Raw genomic sequence first — 12198 nt, forward strand, 5'->3', positions numbered from 1 at the left:
AGAGAAAAGCTCCAGTGTGAGCAGCCTCACATGGCTCAAGAGGCTGTGGGAAGGAGCATGTGGGGTCCCTGCAGCCAAGTGTGAGGGAGGAATTGAAAAAACACAAATGATGTTCAGCAAGGGAAGCTCTGTGGGGTTTGTTTTTTTTTTTTTTTTTTGGGATGCTGTCTGCAGTGTGGCCCAAAGAAGGAGGACAAGGGGTCCCTGGTCAGATGATTCCAGAAAGGGAGAAAAGTGTCTCCTTTCTCCCCTCATCTGTGGGACAGCAAGCATCTCTTGGTTATCCTTGGTTGCCAAGGAGGACTCCAGCTCAGCTAACAGCTTCCTGAAAGGAATTTCCAAGAAGGGTAGAATAGGGTAAAAAAGGAGAAATGCCTGCCCTCTCCCCAGCTTCTTTTCATTGCAGAGGCAGCCCAGAAGGCTCCAAGTTTTGTCTAATTATTTGTGTCAAAAATGTGCAACAAACAGAGTAGCAGAGAAGTAAGATGTGTCTATGCCTATATTAACAGCTAAGCACATCACCATTTCCTGTTTTCCTTTTTTTTTAAGCATTTCCATCAAAATACCCATTGGAATGTCATGGGGAAGAAGTGGTCCAAGATTGTTTAATGACCAATAAAAGCTCCAGCAGGTACAATGAGTTCTTCCAAGCACCAGGGGATAAAGTTGGCTCTTTACAGCATTGTACAAATATGGGTCTGTCTACAGAGCAAGCTCAGAGTCAAAACATCCTGCAAATGAAGCATGTTAGAGGAGACAGCAGGAAACCCTCTGGGCTAGGAGCTCTTTGGGGTGAAGACTGTGACCCACTGCTTGTCCCTGCAGAGATGGCCCGATGGGAATGTTCTGGGAAGGCAACACTAGTAGGAGGCATCCCTGTGTTTCCCAGGGAGGAGCTGAGCAGTGGGAAGGTGGTGTGCAGGGATGCCACTTGTCTCTGAGAAGGAGCACACCATGTCCTCTCAGGGTGTCTGTCTCCTCTTCCAGCGAGGCACCCTCACACACACCACTTTGCTCTGTTTGCACTTGGCAAACTCAGGGATCACCCTTAAAAATGTTTTATCCTGCTCACAGGAGCATCAGTATCAGCTGGTCAGGCTGGCTGCATACTGCTGGGTTCATGAGAGAAAATAAGTGAGCTTTTAGTAAAGTCTTGCCCAAAACACAAGACACAGCAGCTGTTTCTGAGATCCCTTCCAGCAGCTCCAACAGAGCAGCCATCACTGGGGGGTTGGTGGGTGCCAGAGGTGACTGCAGTCACTGTATGCACCAGTATTCCCTTGGTGCAGCTTCTTGAAGACCTTTCCCTTGCCCTCATTGTGCAGTCAGCTCAGAAAAGCTGCCCAGGTGATCAGGGTGGGATTTCCAACCCTCTGCCCCCATGGATGCAGCTCATCCATTCCAGATGCACCCTTGGGAGGTGCATGGTTTGAGCACCCTTTCAATACTCCACAAAAAATCAGACTCAGGAGCCAGCTGCAAATACCACCATGGGTTATTTTTCCAAGTCCCAAGAGAGCTGGTGGCATGGAGCACAGAGGGTGATACATTTTAGACAATGTACGTGGGGCCCTTATTTGCCACAGAGAGGTGGAGTGGCGCAGATATGTCTCTGTTGTGTAATTAATGGCTTTGAAAAAAAAAACCCTGAGCCTGTTGGCTAAGCCCAAATACCTCTGAGGGGTTCTGGAATCCCAGCTATGTATCTTTCAGGCGTTTCTTCCTTTTTTTTTTTTTTTTTTCATTGCTGCTGTGCTTCAGTGCTGGTCTTTGTTTGCAGCTCTCATTGTCTTTGGAGGGAGGGTTGGGTGGGAGCATCTCCTCCAGGCCAGGGCTTCACACCTTATCAGGGATCACTTCTTCTGGCTGGGGCTTTTGGGGCAGGATAAATGTGCTGCCAGGCCTAGCAGCTGATGCCCTCATGTCTGGGCTGAGCAGTGAAGATGCCAAAGTAAGATGTGGGGCTGGGATCAGCTGTGGGCATGGGGACAAGGGGCAGCATGGGGCTCATACAGAGCCTTCCTCTGCCTCTGCATCCACACACCACCTTGGGTGTGGCTCTTAATGTCTATCTGGTTTTCATCCCCATGCTCATGACAGGGATAAGCCTGTCTCCTGTTGCCCCGTTGCCTTTGAGGCTGGGACTTCCAGCACCTACAGCTGGCAGGGGCTGTATGGGAGTTTGCAATAACTGACACCCTCACCTCATTCCCATTCCTGATGCAGGGGACACAGGGACACCCTGTGCCCACCCATGCTGCCAGCATCCCCTCTGGACCACACTGCCCTTGCCCTGGGTGATGGATGCCCATTGGGGAGCGAGGAGGTGTGGACAATTTATTTTCTCTCTTAAACAGAACTGTCTCTCACAGTCATAGTGAAGGAGGGGAGGCAACAGCTCTTGGCAAAGCAGCTCACACTAAGTGCACTTCACTAGAAATGTTTATGTTCTTCTCCTGAAAAATTCACTGAGCGTGGCAATAGTGTGGCGTGGTGCTGGCAGAGCCAAGCTGGGTACTGTGCCCTGAGCCAGGCCCCAGCCAGGGTGGGCCAGGGGATGTCACCAGCTCATAGCTGTTTCACCTTCTAGGACAGGGTTGGCATCTCTGAGTAGTGCCACAGGGCAAGGAGGTATAACACAATCCTGTGTGATGGGGAGGAGGGCTTTTTATGGTGCCAGCTGTGTTTCAGCAAGGCTTCAGCAAGGATTTTCCCCAGATCCCAGCCCCTCTGGAGCAGGAGACCTCACACAGGGTAGAGACTGCTAAGCTAATTACTAATTGCTCAGGAGGTAACCCTCCCCAAAATCCCATGCATGTAAGCTTTTCAAAACAGCAGGTGGTATGCTTGCATAGCACGTGCAGGCGTGTGTGTGTGTGTGTGTCCAAATGTATTTTTGGGCTGAGGGGGAAGTTTGTCTGAGTAGGTAGAGCCAAATGGCAGGTGATTCAGACACTACCCCCTATTTCCAGCACCATGCTGGTGGTGTCACCTGAGTCCCTGTCTGTTCACCAGTCAGAGACAGCGGGCTCCAGAGAGGCTCTCTGTGAAGCCAGCACACAAAGGGTTAACTGAATTCCCAAGGCAGGTGGGAGCTCAAGTCAGACTGGGTGATATCACAGACATGTTATTTGAAAAGCTAAGAAATTGTGGAATTCCTCACCTAATCCAACTTCCCCACAGTTTAAAGAAAACTGCAGTGCAAGATATCACCAGGGCCAGGGGAGACCCCCCAGGAGCGCTTCCCTGCATAATCCATGTGTGGATATCAGTCTGGCAGCCACCTCCCGTGGCACTGGGGTTCTAACCTCCCTGCTGTGCTCCTGCTGCAGCTCACGGGATGCTCACCCTCGGTGCCTTGAGCTGGATGAGCTGGAGGTGACTCCCTGCCTGCCTGTGACACTGCTTGTGTGCAAGGCCCTCCCCAACCCCGTGACAGCCCCTCTGCCCCCATCTGAGCCGACTGCAAGGACCTGCTGCTGAGGCAGTGGCAGCAGAGAGTGATTGAAACACCTTGCATGGGCATTTGCATGGGCAAATGTTCGATGAGACAACACAGAACTTATCAGAAATAATGCTTTTGACTTCAGCTGGTCCCAGTTTAGGGCATCCCCAATTATGAGATGTGGCTGTAGTGAGCTATGCAAATACCTGGACAAATCTCATGGTCAGCAAGTGTAATGACAGCAATGGAAATTGCATCCCATTCCAAATCTGCCCACCTCTCCTCCCTTCATTTCTCCAGGCAGGTCTCTTGCTGAGCCATCTCAGTCCGGTAGGTAGATCTTCATGCCAAAGAAATTTTTGTTTTGCCTGAAAGTAAGTTGCACAGATTTTTGTTTAGATTTTTTTTTTTTTTTTTTCATTAAAGGCAACCATTTCAAATATGTAGAGATCACACGGGTGTTTTTTAGTCAAAACAAGCACAGTAACCACAAGAGGTGCCAGACTGGAACAATCTCTTCTCCATGAACCTAATCCAAAGCGGGAAAAAAAAATTGTTTTCCAGAGATAGAATGAATTCCTTTGTCTCTGCATGTGATACAAGAAGAGAGAAAAATCCTGCAATGGATAGCAAGCATCCCCTTTCCTTTTAGAGGAAAGTTGCTCTCCCTCCAAGAAACCTCAGTGTCCAAGGTGGGGAATTATTGCAGGGCAGACCTGCTGGGTCCCACTCAGGGCTGGTCACTGGAGATGATGAGTGCCTGCAAAAACTGCTGATTCCTGTGAGCTGCTTTGGCATCCCTTTCTGGGGGAACCTCACTGTTTCCAGTGAGTCAGCCCAGGGGCTTTGGGTTCATTTGGGCAGGCTGAGTCCTACCCTCGCTCACTAATTAACTTACATCAGCGACCTCTCATACTTGTCTGAGTCACTGGGGTGTTTCAATAGCTGCCATGCCAATCCATTGAGACCCCACTGAGGGAGGGCAGCAGGTCCTGCCTGCCCTAGCCAGCACTGCCTTGGGGAGGGCCATATCTCTGGGGGAAGCCTCATGCAGCAGTGCAGTTGGGGTGCAAACCCATCTGCTGGCTTTGTGGCCACTTTCTCCCACCCAGGGCTGCCCTCGCAGTTCCAGAGACCCACTTGAGAGCAGCAATAGCACTGTTGGGGCACACAGAGTGAAAGATGACTCACTGCTCAGCCTTTGCTCCCACCTTCAGGAGGCAACCAGATAGGGAGTAATCTCCTGGGGAAGGGGGGTGGAATTTCAGTCAGACTGATTTTTTTTTTCCTAAAAAGCTTTCATTTAGTCTAAACAAGCAGCTCGGGATGTTGGCACTTGGCTTTTAAATTAAGAATGCTTTTCTGGGCATGATTCTGCCAGGTTAGCAATGGCTGCAGCCAAATTCTGGTCATCAGAGTGGAAACAGCCCCAGATCCCTGCAATAAAATGGAAAACAGCCCTTGAGCTCCAGTAACTGCTTACAAGGGTCTGCCCTGGCTGATGGGTAACTCATGGGGGTGAGATCCAGGGAATAGTGATAGTTTGCCAGTGGGCTACGTGACCTGCACAAGGCCACTGAGAAAGCTGGGGCTGAGGAGGCCGATTCCATCATGCTTTGAGGGTTTTGGTGATGATTCCCATCTTCTGGGCTGCTCTTATCCCTGCCACCACCACATGGCCTCTGGTTACCACCATGCCAGCCTCTGTGTGCTGCCTCTCTCTGCCCACTGGTTTCCAGCACCAGGATTGATCCTGTGGTGCTTTTGCAGGACCCTCTGATGAGGGCAAGAACCTCCTGAGGTCTTAAGCCCAGATGGTGGATGGAACTCCCTTGCAGGCAGCAGCACCTCTGCATCCCAAATCCAGCTGCTCCAGGCACAGAATTAGCTGTGGATGGGAGGTGCAGGTACAGGAGGCTGCAAGAGCCACTCAGACCAAAGCCAGTTCAACCTGGCTGTGCTCTACCTGGCTCCAACATTCAACACCTGCCTGAGAAGACCCTGCTGACTACAAAGCTGTGGTGTGTTGAACCTCACTGTGCCCCAGTGAGTGCCCTAGCTGAGCCCACATCTCTGCTGGGCATTCAGAGTGGAATAAAATGTTTTGCAGCAGGAGTGGCAGGGGCAGGGTGTGGCAGCCAAGGGGAAAGGCACCACACCAGAGCTCCCACCACCCTGCAGGATGGAGTTTTCTCCTGCTTCTGCACCAGCCACCAGGTGTTGTCCAAAAGGGGATTTGCAGTAGCACATGTGGAGGATATTACTAAGAGTGATTTTAGAGGGATGCTCATATCTAAAATGGATTTGCTGACAGCTTGGTAGTTCATGCTGATTTTGAGTTAATCGTTATAAAAGTCAAAATGAATTCTTGCTTGAGCCATTTTGCATTGCCTTTTTGTCCCTATTCCTTCATTGAACCTATCACAGGATTGACCCTTTATATTCATGAAGGCTTCCCAGTCCTGATTTGCTGTGAATGAGACAGGCTCAGCTTTTGAAGGAGTCATCCACATCACAAGCAAGTGCTGTCTTTTCTCCCAGATTTATTTTGAGTAAGAATAAGCTGGAAATACCAGTCTGTCTTGGCTCGAGGCATCTCCACCTAAAAGCTGGGACCAACTCACAGCACATGACAGAGTTGGTGGGACAGTGTCTTCTGCTGCAGAGCTGCATGTAATTTCTCCTGACAGGGAGGAAGATTAAATTGGAAAGCAGCTGCAGGTAGGGGGGAACATGTCCTTCCTATAGATTTATTCTCCTCATTTGATCCTGGCTTTGAGAAGGGAATAGCAAGACCAACAGGCTGCCTGGGCTGGTGGCAGGGCTGACTGCCACATCTCAGCTGTAGTGGGGTATGGCTGAGGGGTTCCAAGCCCAGACCCTCTTTGGTCTTGGCTCTGTTCCACTGAGAATGTGTCATCTTCCATTGATTCACACCCTACACTTCTCTTCTGCTGACAGCTGGACTATCCCCCTGAGCAGCTGCCTCTTCTCTTGCCCACCAAACACCACTCCAGCCCAGGTGGGCTTAACTTCACCTTCTGGATATTAAATCTCAGAAGGCAATTGGCCACCGTGCACCATCAGACTCTTCTCAGAACCATCAGCTTGGTTGCCACCAAGTCTCTCTCAACTTTTTTTTTTTCCAGATACGTAGAGCAAGCTTCCTTGCTCTCCAGTAGAAAAGCAGGTTTCAGGCAGGTCAGGTCATTCCTGCTGGTCTTTTCTGCTTCTTCCCCCAGCTCCCTTTCATCCCTGATGTATTTAGTGGTGAAAATGTGTCCCATTGTCTTTTATCGGGCTTGCAATAGGGTTTGCATGCAGTGTTAATCAGCCCGCGGTGGTGCTCACCGTGCACAACACCTTCCTAACACTCCGTGCTCGGCTTTCCCCACTTAAACCTCACCCTGCAAGCGACTTCATGGCATTTATCTCGTCCACATCACAATCCTCTCATGGGCTTGCCCTAACACAATCCAGAGACACCCGACTTCCTCACATTGCTTTTAGTTATTGATCTGCTGAGAGATGAGTTGCAAAATTGCCCATTGGTGATTGAAACGCCTTCATTTAAAAATCCAGGGAATCCACAAGGTTAGGAAAGGACCAGGCATGAGCCTTTGATGATGTGCATTTGGAAAACTAATTATATTTGTAATATTGTGTGTGAGCAGAGAGCCCCCACCACAGCTGAGGCATCTCATGGGGAATAATTTAGACCCTTTCCCTAACATAAGAGGCTGTTACAGATATTACAGATATTGCCATTGTCTTTAACTCACTAAAGTAATACAAATTGCTCTGTTTGACCTAAAATCAAATGAAGATTTGCTTAAAATGTTCATTTGATGGGCAGAGCCCAGCCTAAGCTTCCCACAGCTTCCAGCCCACAGACTGCCTCCTGATTCCAGCACCTGTGTGAAGCAAGTAAAATTGCTTTGGAAATAAAATGCTGCAGGAGTGATTCCTCACTGATTGAGATGCAGCAATGACTTCATTTGGAAAGCCCAAAGTTAAGAGCCCAAAGCCAGAAATAAATGAATGGAGGGATTTAACCTGGCAGTTTAGAACAGGCTCTGTAAAATTCCTCGAGTCTAAGAGGCTCAAGCATGTCTCTCACTGTGGATCCTCATCTCTGGCTCATCCAGTGGGTCTCCAGGAGGGCTCATGGCAGATCCATTTCCCCATCCTCTCACAGCTGAGCACCACCAGGCTGGCAGCTGAGCCAGGGAGAACCTTTGTTTCAGCACCCCATCACTCCCACCTTGGGTTTAGTTCATTTTCTCTGTGATCCCAGGCTGTCCCTGTGAATCCTGAAGCTCTGAGCACTCCCTCTGCTGGCTGTAGCATCATTTCATAGCCCTCATTAGGGCCTCAAACCCCGTGAGGAGGTGCTGGCTGGGGTAGTGACTGTCCCCAACAGCAGAATGGCAGCTCAGAGTTGTGTCATGGCCAAGGATGAGCACCATGATCCCACAAAATGGGATGTGTGGGGGTGAGGATTTGAGCACAGCCCTGTGGCAAAGCTGGTGGGGAGATATCCCAGTTTGAATTTTTGATGTTTCCATCCAGGACATTTGTCTGTGCTCTGGCAGCCCTTCAGTGCCAGGGAGAGCCACAAGAGCCCAGGGGGTGGTTGTACAGCACAGGTTCTTTGCAGCTGGGGGTTACTGCAGACCTCAGCCTTGCTCTGCTCCAAAAGGTGATCTGTGACTTGAAAACACAGGCTCATGCAACCCCAAACGGGTCATAAGGTCCCTGCTACATCAGAGGAAATACTGGGCAGAGAGCACAGAAAGGAGGTGGACTGCAGGGTGACAATGAGCTGGCACTGGGGGTGCCCTGGCTTGTGAGAGCCAGGCTGGCAGTCCCAGCTCCAAGGAGGTTTACAAAGGCAGCCAAAATCTTCCCTGAAGGAATTTAAACCAGCTTTAAACAAAGGGAAGAGCAAGAGCAGCACCAGCAGCACAGCCCATCACCACTGCAGGTCTCTGGCCATGCCAGGAGCAGCCTTTGGTTTGCAAGCATTTCATTTCCATTGCTCCAGCCATCTCCTCTGCTGGCCCCACGGCCTTGCTGCAAAGCCTTACTCCAGCACCACATCTCCAGGGAGTTTTTCCCCACCTGGTCTGTGTTTATCAGTTTTTCTCCCCTTTTTTGGGAGTCTCTGGCCGTGCATCCTGCCCTGCCCCAGACGGTGCAGGACCAGCTGCGGGCTGGCCTGTGCTCCATCCCCTGGCAGCAGCTGGGACTGCAGGAGAAGGGGAAGCCCTCGCAGGAATCTGGCTTTAAGAGATTCCCAACATTTTTGTGTTGCCCTATTTCAGTGTCAGAGCCAGGGATAATTGCATTTCTCTGAACAGATATGTGAAACCTCGGGATCTTTTCCAGGTTGTGAGGACTGTGAAACCCAACAGGAGAGGATGAATTCCTCAGGAAAGGTTCCAGAAACTAAAGAGAAATTGGGATGTTAAAGTCTTTTAGGAGATGAAGAAGGCAGTGATGTGAGGTTAGCAAGGTACAAGGCAACCAGCTTGGAAGTTGCTCCCAGTCCTGTGTTCTTAAATGGGATGTACAGAGAAATGGGGCAGTCAAAGCAACAGCTCCACAGGGTGGGGAAGGGCAAGCATCCTGAGAATGATATCTCTGTAGTCACAACCATAAAGGAAAAATGGGCATGATGTCAGTGCTCAGTGGTGCTCACTGTTCCTGGGCTGAGGTCAGGGATCTTGCAGGGCAAAGGAGCTGCTGCTGGAGGAGTGCTTAACAAGAGGGACTTCAGCCTTTGGTGGTCCTCCCACAGGCTTAAGGCATAAGCCAGGCTGAGCCAGATGACCCCTCTGCACCCTGGATGCAGGGGCTGAAGGGTGACTTTATCCCCTCCCTGTCACAGCTTCCACACCTGAGCCAAGCACACATGGGAGCACAGGTTTGCACATGGAACACCTGCCTCAGGACATCTGCACCAGGACTAGCACTGAAAAATAACCACATTTCATCAGAATTTCCTGGGGACAGGTTTTCTTCCTTATTTGGGGTTGAAATTCATTATTCTGGGACAAGGTGCCAGATTTTGGGAAAATGTGGCCATGTTTAGGCTGCAAACATACAGCCTGAAAAAACAACCTGGGTGTGCTTTTACTGGGTCTTGGTCTTTTTCACTTGGTGACTTCTTTTTCTTGCCACTGAAATCAGTAGAAGCCCAGGGGCCAAGACACCATTTATTCAGAATAAGTTTTAAAATCTCCCAAAAGCTTGAAACTGGGGTGTGCAAGACCTGCTGGCAGGCAAGTCTGCAAAGCCAGGACCCTGCTGGGTCCCAGTCTCCAAAGTGGAGGAGGTTTCTGATAAGGGGGAAAAAAGGGTAGAATTTTTTCCATTGAAACTTCCACAGACTGGTTTATCGTCAGTGTAGGGTGGGTGGTGTCATTTATATTTGATTTTCCGTTTTCTGATTAGAGAAGAGGAAGCTGCATTATTTTCTGACAAAAATTTACTTTTCAGAAGTTGGCAGTTATGTAAAACACCCCCACTGCCAAAATCCAGCATTACAAAGCCCAAATGACAACAACCTGGAAATCAAAAGCTAAATTTATTCCTGTTACCCATTTTCCTCCAAAATCTGAAAACATTTGTGGGAAATTTTAGTGGGAGCAACCACATGCATTCTGGAAATCCTGGCAATCCTGGCATGTACCAAGCATGGAAAAAAAAAAAAAGATAAATAAAGTGGTATTTTGGCTGTCTTTTTCAGCAATAGAAAGGAGGCTGGAGGAGTTCAGGAGGTTTGTCCACCTTTTTCTGACAGTCCTGAAGATGGCTGGGAATGGAGGGAATGGATTGAGGGATGGAGGGAAATGATTGAGGCTCAGATCATTTCCTTGTGTGCTCCTACGGGCTTGCTTCGCTTCCCGTTATTGTCCTGATCTGCTCCTGCCTGCTCTGCCCGACAGGACTGGGGGGCATGTGAGAGCCAGCCTGGCATTGGCCTTGGAAAAAACCAACCTCCTTCCTCCCCACAGCATGCAGGAATAATTCAGCCAGAGACAATGCCCTGGCAGTGACTTTCCAGATCAATTTATAGCCTGACCTAAAGCTTTCTTCCTGCTCAGGGTGAAAGGAGGAGGAAGGACTATTTTCTGTTCAAGATAGGTGTCTCTGGTGAAGTTGGTCTAAATCAGAGTGAATTTGAGGTCTTAACACTGAATCTGCTCAGTGCATGCTTTCCAACTCAAGCCTGTTATTAGGGATCACTCTGCAGATAAGGAGAGAGGTTGCAAGCAGGTTTAAAATTTCCTAAAATGCTGATAAGATGGTTAAAAAGAAATAAATTCCAGAGTATAGCCTGACTATTTCTTAAAGTGAATCTCTTAAATTCCCAGAGCAGCAGAGAGCTCTCTATCTGTGCTTTCCCGGAAAGGAAATAATAGAGTCGGATTAGCCGGGAAAGTGGCAGCCTTCCCTTCCTCTCAGATAAGCTGGAGCAGCAGAGCCCATCCAGCAACCTGGAGGACACATCTGCCACCCAGCCACCAAGGACCCCAGTGGCCAGTGCCCTGCAGAGGCTCCCTCCATCCCATTCCTGTGCCCATCACTCCCCTTTCCTCGAAACCCTGGCGCTGCCCTTTGGGATGAGGGCTTGTGCACGTGGCAGACGGGGGCAACTTTGGTCCTTGCTTTTCTAGGCAGTGTTAACAACTCAGCAGCCCAAAGAATTTGCCTTGCAATCCCCTCTGCGGCTCAGCTTTCTATTCTCTATTCAAGAAACATGAATGAACCGAAGCCTTTATTTGCATTCTCTTCAAATTGCCCTCCACCACGAGCATGAGACCTCTGGAAGTTTGTTGCAAGAGCAGCAGAGCCAAGATATTTAGTCAGGCATGGTGCCCCACCGCTACTGCAAAAATCACTTCAGAGCTACTGCTGAGTCAGAATAAAGGGGACTGGATGCATTTGCTTCCCAAAGATCACAATGCAAAGCCTGGCAAGAGAAGAAGCAGGGAGGGAGGTCAGTGGATGCGGCATTCCCTGTCCTTGAGTCATTTCTTCTGCAAGAATTCGTAAGATCTGGCATCTCCCAAGCACAACTGAGGACAGAGAAAGGCCTGGGCAAGGGCACAAGGATTTGAGGGAGGCTTTATAAGGAAATTCCATCCTGGACCACCATTAGAGATGTGGAGAAGGATCTTAAGGACACCCACTCTTGGGTTTGGGTGGGATAGGGGGCTAAAGGTGCCTGCCCTGCCACAACACAGGGTCAGCAAGCCAGCAGCACCACGTTTGCTGGGCAGGGAGCCATGTGCTCCAGTGTGGAAAATGCAGAGGGTTGCCTTCAGGCTCTCTTCCCTGGAGTTCCAGAAAAAGGGGGAAAAGTACCTTTGTTCTCCTTTGGCCTTCACCTAGTAAAGTGAAGCTTTTTAAAAGTGAAGAGCTGGGCCTTTATGCTATTTTCAGTTCTGGAAAGCAAAAGTGTAGAACCTTTTCTCTCTTTTTAAGGCTTTCTACAGTTTTGAAATTGATGCATTATTTTCTCCTGCACCTCCTGGAGAGCGGTGTAACTCACCATAGGCTACTCATCTCCAGGACAGCTCTTGCTTTGTAGAGGAAGGAAACAAGAGCACCTGCATGTGCTCTGCAGAAAGCTCAGACAGCTTGGGTCCCTAAAATGGACATGGGGACATCAGGGAGGACTGGGACAGGGAGGACTCCCTACCCTGGGTGGTCACCTTCTGGAATCTCTCAGCAAAAGAATC

Source organism: Erithacus rubecula, assembly GCF_903797595.1.
Source record: "Erithacus rubecula genome assembly, chromosome: 6".
NCBI lineage: Eukaryota > Metazoa > Chordata > Aves > Passeriformes > Muscicapidae > Erithacus > Erithacus rubecula.